The sequence below is a fragment of the Terrapene carolina genome, unplaced genomic scaffold, assembly GCF_002925995.2.
Source record: "Terrapene carolina triunguis isolate 2854851 unplaced genomic scaffold, T_m_triunguis-2.0 Scaffold234, whole genome shotgun sequence".
NCBI classification, from domain to species: domain Eukaryota; kingdom Metazoa; phylum Chordata; order Testudines; family Emydidae; genus Terrapene; species Terrapene triunguis.
The window spans coordinates 10483395-10497229 of NW_020664585.1; the positions used below are offsets into that span (position 1 = coordinate 10483395).

General features: G+C 42.9%; 1 protein-coding gene across 1 annotated transcript in view; it reads left to right on the plus strand.

Moving 5' to 3' along the window:
• Positions 1-13835, plus strand: part of TMEM132C (transmembrane protein 132C) — a 293451-nt gene that overhangs the window by 259230 nt on the left and 20386 nt on the right. The window lies entirely within an intron of this gene.

Sequence of the window (13835 nt, forward strand, 5' to 3'; positions counted from 1 at the left end):
ATGTGAATTCCTGGGTTGGTATGTTAGCTCCTTTACCCTTGTGCAGAGAGCAAACGCAAGGCCTGTGCACCATTTTTAAGTCCCATGTAAGCCCTCAAAATAAGGCTTAAGTAGTGCATGGTCCTTGTGCAGGGGTGAATTTATCCTTAGCGCATAAATTGTAAACTCCTTGGATCAGGGATTGTCATGTATTATATGATTGTCTAGCACCGAGCACCAGAAGCCCAACCTTTAAGCACTACTGCAATATAAATGTTGTATAATAATATGGCATTGACCCCATTAGGCCTATGATATGCATAGAATATCAGGGTTAGAAGGGACCTCAGGAGGTCATTTAGTCCAACCCCCTGACAGATTTTTACCCCAGTTCCCTAAATGGCCTCCTCAAGGATTGAACTCACAACCCTGGGTTTAGCAGGTCAATGCTCAAACCACTGAGCTATCTCTCCCCCCTGCAGCACCTGTGCAGCCACCGGGATTTGCAACAGATTTATTCAGATCATTGGTGTTTTATTAAAGCAGAAGAACCCCTGTGTGCTTGCAGTATCCTGCACTCAAGGGCTCACAATAATGCACTATGGTGGGATTCGTGTAGAAGTCTTTATTACAGCCACGTAAACGCTGCCCCCTATTAATTTATTGTGATTACCTTCATTAGAATGAGTATGAAATGAGTTAATTCTTTAATGAATAATCATTGACACCGTTTGCCATCTTCCAACCAAGGAGACAGAGAGAAAAGAAACCAGGTGGGCTCAGAAACTTAGTCACTCTTTGAAATAATGGACTGAGGACAGCAGCAGGAGGCCTCAGAGACAGTGCACAGGGCCTTCATGCAGATGTTCTTGTGCCTCCAATGGATCCCCGGGATCTGTATAGCTAAGGGAACCAATGGGCTTGGGGGAAGAAGGCTGTTGCCTGTAGAAGAAACAGAATCACACAGAAGGTATCAGAGGGATAGCCGTGTTAGTCTGAATCTGTAAAAAGCAACAGAGGGTCCTGTGGCACCTTTAACAGAAGTATTTGGAGCATAAGCTTTCGTGGGTAAGAACCTCACTTCTTCAGATGCAAGCATTTTAGATGAAAACTTTTTCTTCAGAATTTTTCACGGCAATTTTTTTAAAACTAGCTGTATTATTAAAGATGGAGATGATATAGTTTAAGTGGTGACTGTGCTGTCTGAAGAATTGTGTTCTACTTTATATCAAACTTTTTGCTTTGATTCAGTTTTCAAAAGCCAACCCAAAATGAAAAATGCAGTTGAAAACTGAACAAAAATATTTTGAAATTTCCCATCGATTCTCTACCAAATAAATCATTGACAGTGTCGTTTTCCTGTGAAAAATTTCATTTTGGATTTTTTCATCAAGCACAGTCTTTGAATTGAAAAATTTGGCTCTAATAAATAACAGACTCCCGTGGTTACTGGTAAAGGAAAGTGGTATCTTCAATAAGGGTGGTGTGCTTGTGTGCACAGTTCGTACTGAACGGAAATTTCTTGGTTTTTCTGAGGAACTCTGTATTGTTTTAAATTCTATCCTATTCGGGGGGAGGGGGAGAATTGAGGGAAGATCAACCCTATGGGTATTGAAAGGCCACTCCCCTATGCTGATTCTGTTTGCTCCAACCCCTCCCACCCTCTCCCTTCCTTAGTCTTTCCAGCTCATCACCCTAACATAACCCCAAGGAAAGGATTTAAACAACAAAGATAAAATAAAATACAACTATAGAACTAACATGACTTTTGCAGCCATGACATTGTTTGCTCCGCTTGTATGTTCTTTCCCTTTCCTCTACCCTTTGTCTGACTAGCCTGTTTCGATGGTAAGCTCTTCAGGGCAGGGCCCGTCACTTGCTCTGTTTGTACAATATCTAGCACAAGGTGAACATGTTCAGTTGGCCCCATTGGCACTATTGTAATAAACACGATCAATAAAAAAGGGTATGCAAGTCTATAGTGGAGCCTACACAGCGAACTAAGAACTATTTGACTAGAAAAAAAATACGCGGGTGCAGTAGGAGATTGACAAGAGCTGTATGAAACTCAGAGATTTCTCTGAGTCAATACAAAACATTTTTCATGTGGTTTCAGCCCGTATGGAATTTGCATTCAGCTTTGCATTCAACCAGCCTAACAATGGAAGCTGCAGGTGATCAGCACTTGTCAGGATTTGGCCCATGGTAATTAGTCACCAGGTAATTAAATGGCCCCGTGTATGATGCAAGCAAAGAGCAAGTAGGTGATATTTCTTCCCTGTGATTTGAAGTGCCATCAGAGACAAGCCCATTTGCGTTCATTTTACAATGCCCCAGGTTCGACTGCAGTGACATGATTCCAGGTAACAGGGCACAATGGTGAGCTAAAAATAGAATGCGTCTGCAAGTAGCAGGTAATGCTTTCCCCAGCGATAAGACTTGTCTCTGGGCCGCTCAGTGTCCCGCCTTAATCTGCTGCCTTTCTTTTTTTTACCCCTTCAGTTTCAGCTTCTGCCAACATTACAGCTCCTTTGCTCCCAAATGTACAGTTGATTTCATGAGCTATAAAAGTGTTCGAGTGCTCCAGACCTTCACACAATGGTCCCGGTCTTTTAAAGGTGGACAAGAAATTTATTATGGCACTAAAATAAATCAGCCAAGTTCTACTTTGATCTGTGTATCTGAAACCATTAATAATGATTCCAGCTTCCCAATCCCAGGCACTTTTTAATCTCCTGGAAACCCAGGAAGAATTTAGCTGCTCTTGTGCATCCTTCCACACAGCTCATTTAGGAGCAAATCTGACTCGGCTTCAGAGGGGGTCTGCTCACAGCCTGAACAAGGGCAGGTCCACACCAAGAAGAGCTGAGTTTGGGGAGTTTGTAACCCTTTGTATCAGTCCCGAACTAAAGAGGCTCAAGCTGAGGATATTTCTCCAATCTGAGTTCATCTGCCCTTGTATTCTAGTTGTACAGCAAGGGCTCTGTTTGTTCCAGAAGCTAGTCTAAGCATTTGGTTTGGGGGTTTTGTCATTCTTTGACTAGCTTTCTTAGCATTGCTAAATGAGCTAAGAGGTGGTAAGATCATACTAGTGCACTCTATTGCTGTTGTTATTTATAACTGGTATGGCTGTAGGGCCCAAAGGCCCCATTCAGGATCAGTGTTTCATTGTACTACACATGATCCCTGCCCTGAAGCGCTTACAATCTGATTTCTTTTTAATTACATTTACACATTGGAGAAGGTTTCAAACCAAAACCATGGTTCAAATGTAATGAATATGGATTCACACATACAGAACCAATGGCCATCACTGTGTGTTGAACCGGAGCCTTCAGCACCAAAAGCACAAGATCCTAAACTAAGGGAGTAACTTTAGTGGCTGTTAGTAAATAGCAGGCTCTTAGTCATACTGGGACCAACCACTAGAGGGAGACATAATCACATGGACAAGGCCACTGTATTACACAGTTATGTAAGAACTTTTAGGAACTTTTGGAACTGGATCTGGGTTCAAAATCCAAATTTCCCAGCAGTCCCTCTGTTATAATGGGCTAAAATAACCCCCAAGATCAAAACATCTCTGAACTGTTGGGAGTTGAAAATCTGTGTCAGAATTTTGGTGGTTCAGGCCCAGCCTTATTGCTAACTGTTTTGCTAATAGTAAAAGTATTAATAACACTGTCGGTGTTAAAGATTTCAAGCTGATAGTCATGAGAATTATTGGCACTCACCAAGATCACAGTATTTGCCTAAAGGCCCATTGCCTAAAGACCCGTATAATTTTCTGGGAACATTAGTTCCACTGAAGTCAGCGCTCACAAGAGTAAAGTGACTCAGCATGCATAACAGTAGGAAAGGACCTTCTGCAGATTTTTGCTAGTTGTAATGGAAACACAGCTTTACAAAATCAAACCCATTCTGATAAAAGAGACATGATCCCTTTGCTCAGATGTCTGCTACTCAGTTGTGTATCCATTCAGATTAAAGCAGGCTGGATGCTACATACCGTGTAACCCAGCAGAGTCTCAGTCTGACAGTAAGACAGGGAGCAATTTTCCTAAGCAGATCAGTGAGTAATTGTGCACCATGGGGAGTTTTTTGTTAGGGAAAGCTTACTTTTAAAATTTTGTGGCTTGAGACATCACCAGACTCAGCCACTGGGGGAAAAACCATCAACAGTAGTGCATTTTGTGGAAGATATTTGGTTAGCCATTTCTTTAATACATCCACCCTGGAATGATGAACTGTTTGAAAGCCTTCAGTTGCATTCTTTGGCTAACTACCAGCAGGGTACCCTGCTCCACAGTATTTTCAAAGGTCAGATACATTTTAAATCTCCTCCTTTATTTTGTCCCATTAATTTTATAGAAGGGGATCCCAGAGACAGACGCATATATTTGGGAATATGTTCCCCCTTTGATTTGCAAAGGAAACTCCTGTTAGCCCCATCCATAGGCATTTTCAGAAAGAGCTGCACAGTGCTCCTCCTCGCTGACCTATTAAATTCTAGTTCCCCAGCTGAGTGGCTAAACTGCGGGAAATAGGAGACCACTGGGCCTTGAGATCTTACCTGGAGTCAATGGCAGAGCTCCTACAGGATGAGGCCCATATTGTGTTCCTGAATGTCTCCACATGAGCCTTGTCAGGCAACCAAATACCGCGGTGATGCTGCAATAAATGTATAGATGGCCCATCACCTCATTGTCCAGCTGCTAAGTGGATAGTTACCTCCGCGGTACTGAATCTGTGGCTGTACCTACAGACAGCACAGTCACCACTTAAACTAGATACCTGAAGCATGGGGTTTAGACCCCAGCACCTTCTGTTCCAAAACCAGACCTCTATCATTTGAGCTAAGGGAGAAGATCTCTTACCTTATTACCTCGTTATGGGCTACCTCTGAGAGGGTCAATGGAGTCACACATGCTGGAGCAAGGCTGATATTCTATCCCTTAGAGGAAAGTGGTGATGTGTTAAAGACACAGTATTGTGCTGTGTGAAGAGAGAAATGGGTGTCAGTGTATGACTCTCGTCAGTGGGCACATTACAGTGCTATAGAAATGCTCGGGGTAGCCAGATCATCAGGAAAAGGCCACAGTAGCTAGCATACACCCTCCCCAACTGCCCCAGGGTTAATGTAGGGCCAGGGCCTGCTCCTGCTCCCAGCGAAGTCAATGGGAGTTTTGCTATTAACTTAAATTAGAGCAGAATCAAACTCCTCTAAGAGCCAGTTTTCTGGCCTTGAACACAGCTTGGGACACAATTCATCTCAATTCAGTGGGACTTTATTGGCATGACAAGCTAGGCAAGTGATGCCAAAGTGTAAAAAAAATAAAAAAAAGAGATGGACCCCCTCAGGTACGGGTCAGGGGTAGGAAAAATCTGTGTTCAGGGTTTGAGCTCTTTGTCCACTTGTCAGCAGCATCCAGAGGCAGGTTACTATGAAGCACGATGCCATCTCTGTCATCTCAAGAGTTTCAAAAAGTCCGGTCCCTTTAGAAGACTTGGCACATGTTGGACGCACAGTACTTTCCTCTCAGACCTTTAAACTCCTGCTGCTCAGGGAAGGAAAAGAATCCAAACTGGCATTGCATCTCGGCATAGAGACACAGGCTGTGTACAGGACTCTACTGCAAAGTCTTCAAGCCTGGGAGGATTTAAAGCTGCACATTATATTTTTAGTGCAGGAGATGGGAGAAAATAAAAACAAGTGACTGGCTGGAAAGAAGCAGGTTGTTCTGACCAGCTATTTTCAGCCAGGAAGAACACTAAGTTCCAATAAAAACCTCTTACAGTGAATATAATGCGATTGATTTATGAATCATCTTTTACTTAGGTCAAATAAAATTCTGTCTGGAGTTGGTTAGCTGGATGTAGTTGCTTTAGAGCTGAACAGCAGGTAGATGAACTTTTGATTAGCGAATGGATGAAATGTATAGTCTTTCTAACTCAAGGCTATAAAACTAGGGAAACTTTGACAATGAATGGGGTTTCCACACAGCTGGTGTGGGGGTGGGCAGACCGGATTTTGAACAATTGCTTCAATGCAATGCTTGTGACTCTCACTTCAACTGGCGAGAGTGCTGCAAAGCTCAATGAAATTATGGGGAAATCAGTGCTAAACTTCTGGTACTACCAGCTCTTCAAACTCTTCTGCCCTCCTGAGTTATGATTTGTTAGTTGCTACTAATCCACTGTTCACCAGGAATGGCTATATTTCCAACTGCTTCATCCCAAAGTACAGCGTGGATTGTGTCTGTTCCTTGATTTTTAATATTGGGTGTGTGTGTGTGTGTAGCTTTTTACAGGGAAAAGTTAGGGTTTCAGTTGAACTGCAGTACACATTCTTAATTCGTATTTATTATTTGCATTACAGTAGCATTTGGATTCGTCAGCTGTGCTCAGGGCCCATTGTGCTGACCACTGAACAGACACATAATAAGATATGATCCCTGCTCTAGTCTAAATAGAGAAGACAAATAAAGGAAGTAGTAGTATCCCCATTTTACATATGGCATAGAGAAATGAAGTGACTTTCCCAAGTTCACAAAGGGAATCTGTGGCAGTCTCAGGAATAGAACCTAAATTTCTCTGAGTCCCCAATCAGTGCCTTGACCATGACACCATCCTTCTTCTCGGATACTTCTGCCTTCCTCTGCTAATAGGGTGTGTTCTTGTGAATCAGATGCAAATGAAAAACTCTAAAAACAGATAATGAATAACGCAGCATGGGAATCCTTCTGATTTGCTGGTCTAAAGTCCCATTACTCTCATGCTTTTCTCCAAGTAAATGTGATGTGCCGTGTCGTATTTAGAACAGAACTGCAAATAGAAAAAATTCCTCCCGTACTTTTAAGTGTCTCATAATTTAATTGAATCAATATACATCAGCACAGCAGAGTGTCAGAAAACTAGGCTTTACTGCGGACTTTCTTCTGATGCAGATCCAAAAAAAAAAAAATGCCAACAGGCTGTGGAGCTTTTAGAGAAGAAATTATATTACTAGAGACACAGAGAGAAAGGGAACAGAAGAATTTGAGAAAGCAGGAGCCTAATGTATAAACACAAGTCTCCAAGCATCAGCCTCTGTTTAAATTGAAACTCACAATTGGTTTAATATGAGATCCTGGAAGTCAATAGTGAAAGGCGTAAGTACACCAGCAACCCATAATATGCAAAGACCTTCCGGACACCCAAAGAAACATTGGACCATATAATTGCGGAGTTCTCTCCATGTCATCTCGTGGATTCGTTCTGCTCACTAATGGTGTGTCATTATAGAAGACCTGTACATCATAAATGAACAATCAAAGTGAAATGACAGTAACAACACCTACCACAACAATAACAGTAACAACAGCTACAGTAAGTGCTCCAAAATCAACTTCAAAGCTGCAAAATCAAGACCTACACAGACCCCAGCCTTTGTAGCAAGGGAAGGATAACAGCGTTGTTAGGACGCTCCACCACTTTCTCCAAACGTTTATGTACTGTGCCATTGAGTCTCAACTGATGCTGCTGCAGTTAAGGGTCCCTTATATTTACCCTCATTTCTCCCCCCCTTTCCAGCCCAGTGGGGTTAAAATCATATGCTCTTTTTAAATTACACTATGAGGAAACCTGCCATACAAGCTGTCAGCACGGTTGTGAATCTGTCATTTGCATGAGACTTGTGACCCAAGGGAAAGGTGTAAATCATTGAAGACTTACTTTTTGTAAAGTTACAAAGCAGCAAACAATGCAGCAGTTCCCATTCAAGTTAGCAGATGTGATTTGGACCAATCTTTAGTTTAAAGAAAGGAACAGTCTCTGTGCTCACCTCGGTGACCCCGCGCTGCCATGCAAGAGACTCGCATTCACTTTGTGCGTATAGTCTGTCAGATCCCTAGCGAGCAGGACCAATCGCTTTGCATTTGCACCCTTTTCAGAAATGGTTTGACTCTAGAGTGCACAGCACAAGACAGATTTTGGGTTTGTTTGCCAATGCTGGCTTTGGAGAGTTCATGTGGCTTAGAGAGTCTGCAGTTCAGCTTCAACATGCTGGTCATTTGGGAGTAAATACATTGCCCTGCAGTCTCAGCTGGCCATCAGTGACCTCTCTGCTCTCTTCGGTCTGTCATAGCGAATGAGATACGGTGAGTTAAATGTTCCGCTGCTGCACTGCAGATCTGCCAGCAGTCTTTGTAATGAGATTAGGGAACGTACAAGCCCTTTCCATAAGAAACACACTCTCTGCGAGTTTAAACCATTGAGAGGTTTATAGGTAGTTTTGTTTATTCTGACGATAGTGTGGAATATGCAGAACCTTCCAAACTAAAGGGTTCTAAATTGCTTCATAAATGATGACCCTGATCTCTAAAGATTCTCCGCGCCTTCAGTTCTAAAGGCCCAATCCTGAAGCCATTCGTGCTGGTCATTGGGACTGTTTCCCGAGGATCGAGCCCAAGGAAGGAAGCCATTTTGCGTGTAGAGCAGGGGTCGGCAACCTTTCAGAAGTGGTGTGCCAAGTCTTCATTTATTCACTCTAATTTAAGGTTTCGCGTGCCAGTAATACATTTTAACATTTTTAGAAGGTCTCTTTCTATAAGTCTTTAATATATAACTAAACTATTGTATGTAAAGTAAATAAGGTTTTTAAAATGTTTAAGAAGCTTCATTTAAAATTAAATTAAAATGCAGAGCCCCCCGGACCGGTGTCCAGGACCCAGGCAGAGTGAGTGCCACTGAAAATCAGCTCGTGTGCCACCTTCGGCACGCGTGCCATAGGTTGCCTACCCCTGGTGTAGAGCATGGCAGTTGTGTGCAGGCAAACTGCAACGTTACAGCATAGACTTCTTTGCCCATTTAGAACTACAGAAGGAAACTGTAAGAAGGGCAGAATGTTGGCTTAAATAAGTCATTAAAATATAATCATTGCCCAATTCTCTAATTATCCTTTCTACGTTAGGAATAGTCTCTAACTATTTTGAGTCTGTTTTATAGGTGGGTGCTAGTTAAAGGCAAACATTCTCAGTCTCGTTCTTGTTTGTAGAATGATCAAATAGGACTTTTCCAACAGCTAGGATCTGGATGTTAAATCTCGGTTATTGCCCTTACCTCTTTCGTGCCTTCTGTATGGGAGGAGCTTGTGGCCTCATTTTTAGAGTCAATGAACACCCACAACTCCAACGGAAGTCAGTGGGCCACACTGCCAGTTATCAACTCTTCTGTTTGTTGATTCATTTTTAAAGACCCCTTGAATGCAGCATTAAAAGGCTCTGAATGTATTTCTGGGGATTATGGAACAGCTCAAAGCTGAAGCTTCTCAGATGCACTCTTTTTAGCATGAAAGCATATTTTTCAAATGAATCTTATTTAAGTCTCCACTGATCAGTATCCATTCTCAGTATTGAACCTTTCCTTTGTTACAGATGCAATACAGGCCTAGAAATAAACTGATCTGTTCTTCAGCAGACATCACCCTCTTTCCAAGAGTCAGAATCCAAGAGTCATCTACTCCTCAGAATCATGGGCCCAATCTTGGAATTCCTGCTTAGGGGTGGGGGTCTCGTGGGACAGCTAGTAGGACGTAAGGTAGATTTGGTGCAGAACCACCCTTATGTGAAAATCCCTAAGACTTTCATAGGGATGAAGCCTATAGAGTCACATACAAATTACTCTCAAAACCTATAGAATGTAGTAGAGAATTCTCTCCTTCTGATAGATGATTTTAAAAAATAATAATCCTATAATATTCTGTGGCAGGATATAAAACTTTATTAAATTCTAAATGATAGTTCAAAAAGTCTATAGAAGGGTTACCATTGTCTGTTAAATTCTATAGGGAAGTTCTTTTCAACTTTTTTTCATTTGTGGACGCCTAAAATTTTTCAGATGGAGGTGTGAACCTCTTTGGAAATATTAGACATAGTCTGTGGATACCCCACGGTCTGCAGACCACAGGTTGAAAACTACTATTCTATGGTAATAACCTTTCACAGATCCCTTAGACATAGTCTGTGGACCCCACATTGAAAACCACTAGTATAGGATTTTTCCATAAGGGTTGGAGTCTTCCATATTCGATACTGCAGTTCCATATTTCCAGGAGTGACTTCAATCAGATCACTTAACCTCCTTGAATTTCTCCTTCTGAAAATAAGGGTAATGATACTTTGGTAAAAGCTATCAGATCTATAAATGAAGTGTGCTATATAATTGCTAAATGTTGCTATCCTTTATTCTTTATACTACACGTGTTTTCAATGATATCTAAATTTTTAAAAAATATAAAAACATTTCTTTTCATTACAATATTTTTACAAAATCTTTGTAACATTTAAATTGTTCTGACAGTAACAGGCAAATGCCTATTTTAAACACCAAAACATAAGGTCCAGGATCTCTAAAATGATGCATATGGTAGAACTCCTGCATCTGTGTGCTTCATTTTGTAGGATGGAGCCTAAAAATGGGGCAAACGTGTCTTGAGTCTTGCCCTCCATGGCACCACAGATGTGCTCAGAAAGTATTTAGTTTGTTCCCCTTTTCTACACGGATCTTGGAAGCTCATGTGCCTCCTTTCATCTTACAATGGGCCAAGGCAGTCATTTTTCATCCTGACAGGTAGTTTCCCAAGAGCAGACGGATGAATGTAAAAATATAAACTTGACTGATTAGATGCAGTGATACCAGGACTGATCCAACTCCCATTGAAGTCAAAGACTTTCCATTGACTGATAGTTGAATTGGGTTCATGAAAAATAATAAAGTGGCTCTGTCTGATAGGAGATCCCATTGAACATTTTAATCTCTGACAACTGGACACTGCAGCATTCTACCATGTAGGGTTGAGGTGTGGGATCTGAGTTTGGGTTTCACACTGGCAGAGACTGTGGTCAATGTGAATACAGCATCCTCAGAAGTGAACTCAGTGACTGACTCAGGAGCAGTTTTGATGGCATCTGAAGGGAACTGTGACCTGTCTTCCTGGGCCAAGAGAAAAATTGACTCCATGTGGAATTAAGGGTGGAAGAGACTCCAAAGTAGTAAGTTCTGAGGCGCCTGGAAGACTGTCGGTCACTTAAAAATCTTAGGGACTGGTTCTGCAACCCTTAGTTTGAGTGGCGCTTAGTCACATGCGTAGTCTTATTGGCTATAATGCAGCTACTTACATGAAGAGGTACTACCAGGGGCGGCTCTATGGTTTTTGCCGCCCCAAGCACGGCAGTCAGGTGGCTTTCGGCGGCATGCCTGTGGGAGGTCCGCCGGTGCCGCACCTTCAGCATCCCCGCCGCCGAATTACCGGCGAAGCCGCAGGACCAGCAGACCTCCCGCAGGCATGCCGCCGAAGGCAGCCTGAGGGCCGCCCTCACAGCAACCGGCAGGCCGCCCCCCGCGGCTTGCCGCCCCAGGCACGCGCTTGGTGCGCTGGTGCCTGGAGCTGCCCCTGGGTACTATTCAAGTACTGCAGAACCCATCATCATAAATAAGGTGTATATTCATTTATTTCAAAACCTTTTACCGTGTTTTATGGGTAATTAGTTTATACAGACAGCAGAGGAAATATAAGCTTTATGAAGCCATAGTGGAAACTTTGAGAGACATTCATGGGAGAACTTCCCTTAAATACCCAAGCACCTTGCCAGAAGCCTGACAAGACAGCACAATCTGGTTTGGAACTCGTTAGAAAGGAGGAACCCGTCTGAGTTGTGCCTTGTTAAGAAAAACTTGTCTGTGGGCTCAAGTTCTTCAACACTGCACCTGTGGCTTCTTCACTCTGAGGCCATCACCCAAAATGTCACATCACGTTTTTGCATCACTAAGAACAGATCGGGTGAGAGGCAGGAATAGGAGAAAACCACTCTCTGTGACATGTGGTCTCCTGTCAGAAACACAAGCTTCTTATTCTCTCTCCTATTAAAAGTGTGAGTGACAGCCGGTGTCAGGAATAGAAGGCAGGTTCGGACTCTGCAGGCTATTTCACACGGCTGCTGATGCATCTCTGTCCTGTCGTGCAACATTGCTGCTGTTATAGCCTGGGCTTTAGTCTGTGACTTATCCTGAAGTGAATCGGATTGTCTGGTGGCCTGTGCTGTCATCAAATGATATTCGGAACATCAAAGAGTTCATGAGGCACGGAGCATTGAAACCAGAGTTAGGTTAGGGCCATGTAATTCGTGTCTTTGTCTAAAGTTCAATAGAGAGAGGAGATAAGATAGAAAATAATGAGGCAGTATAGTCTACCTGTTAGAGCAGTGAACTGGGACTCAGGACTTTCAAGGTGTATCTCCAGCTCTGCTACTGATTCACTGTGGCCCTGGCTAAATCACTTGGGTGACGTTTTTCTGAAGTGCTTCTAATATGAGGGGCCTCATGTTTAGATGCCCAGTTTTAGACACCTAAGACCAGATGAGCGGTGCTGAGAACACAAAACACAGACTCCTGCCAATGATGTCTAAAATTTGGCCTCCAAAATTACAAGCGACTTTTGGTTATTTGTGTTTCCCTGCCTCAGTTTACCAACCCATAGAATAGGGATAATAGTAGTATCCTGCTTCTCAAGGGTGCTATAAATCGTTTGAAGGACACCATGCTGTAAATGGAAAGCATTATTATGTATTACCAGCTTGCTTTGATCTTGGTAATGAATTCTCTGGATATCTGTCAAACTCTTTTCATTTGTGATCTAATCAGGGTTCACACCTAGCTTTCTGGATGCAAAAGACCTAGTGCATGCAGCAGCCTGTCACCAGCTAAGCTTCTAATATGTGCTACTGAATTCTAGTTCTGGCACATCCTACTTTCTAGTTATGAGAGCCAGACTGTCTGGAAGGCAACTGACAAGAACTAGAGTTTGAAACATATCTCCTGTAGGGGGTGGGAGGGTGTTAATATATCTTCACTAGCAGGAAGCCTTCCCAGGTCCAGTAGGTTAATGGACGCAGGCAGGACACCTACAGCTATCATAATGAGACATTTCTGTTCTTTACACTTTTAGTTCCAGGGCTTTATAGCTTGCAGACTGCTTAATTAAGGCTAAGCCAGACAGACTTTGTGATGTACACCAGGAACTGGACTGGTACCTTGCGAACTGGTGGTGCTCAGAAACTTTTACAAATGCCATATTAAAAGCTTCTCTCCTTTTTTTACTCCTTGTCCTTTAGAGCCCTGCCAGTGTGGGCCAAATTTAGAGCCTGTTTCCAGAGGTGAAAGAAGCTTGGGGAGAGTGAAGAAGCTTACATTAGGCTAAAAGAGTCTGTCCATCTCATTAATTTCCATGCCTTTTACAAGTCATTCTTTCCACAGCTAGGTTACACAGATCTGAAATGGAGCAGATCAGTTTTTGATTCCAACCGTCTTTCAAAAACCTAAGCGTCTTGGCTTCCATTTGACACAAAATTTGCCTTGCAACATGTCTGTGCCCGACTGTGTCTTAATATAAATTGCTCAGGAATCTGTAGAGCCCTGCGTGGATACAAAATTTGTATTCACATCCACCTGCGATCCGCAAACAGGGCCCACGGATATCCGCAGATACACCTCTACTCCGATATAACGCTGTCCTCGGGAGCCAAAAAATCTTACCGCGTTATTAGGTGAAACCGCGTTATATCGAACTTGCTTTGATCCGCCGGAGTGCGCAGCCCCGCCCCGCCCCAGAGCACTGCTTTACCGCGTTCTATCCGAATTTGTGTTATATCAGGTCGCGTTATATCGGGATATCTGCGGATATCTGCAGATTTGCAGAGCTCTAGGAATCTGCAACAGAGGTCAAAGCCCCAAGACAGTCCTCTCTGGCGCCTCCTTCTTTGTAGTGGAGGCAGCATTCACTTCCGTGATTGCTGCAGGGCCGGCTCCAGGCACCAGGCACC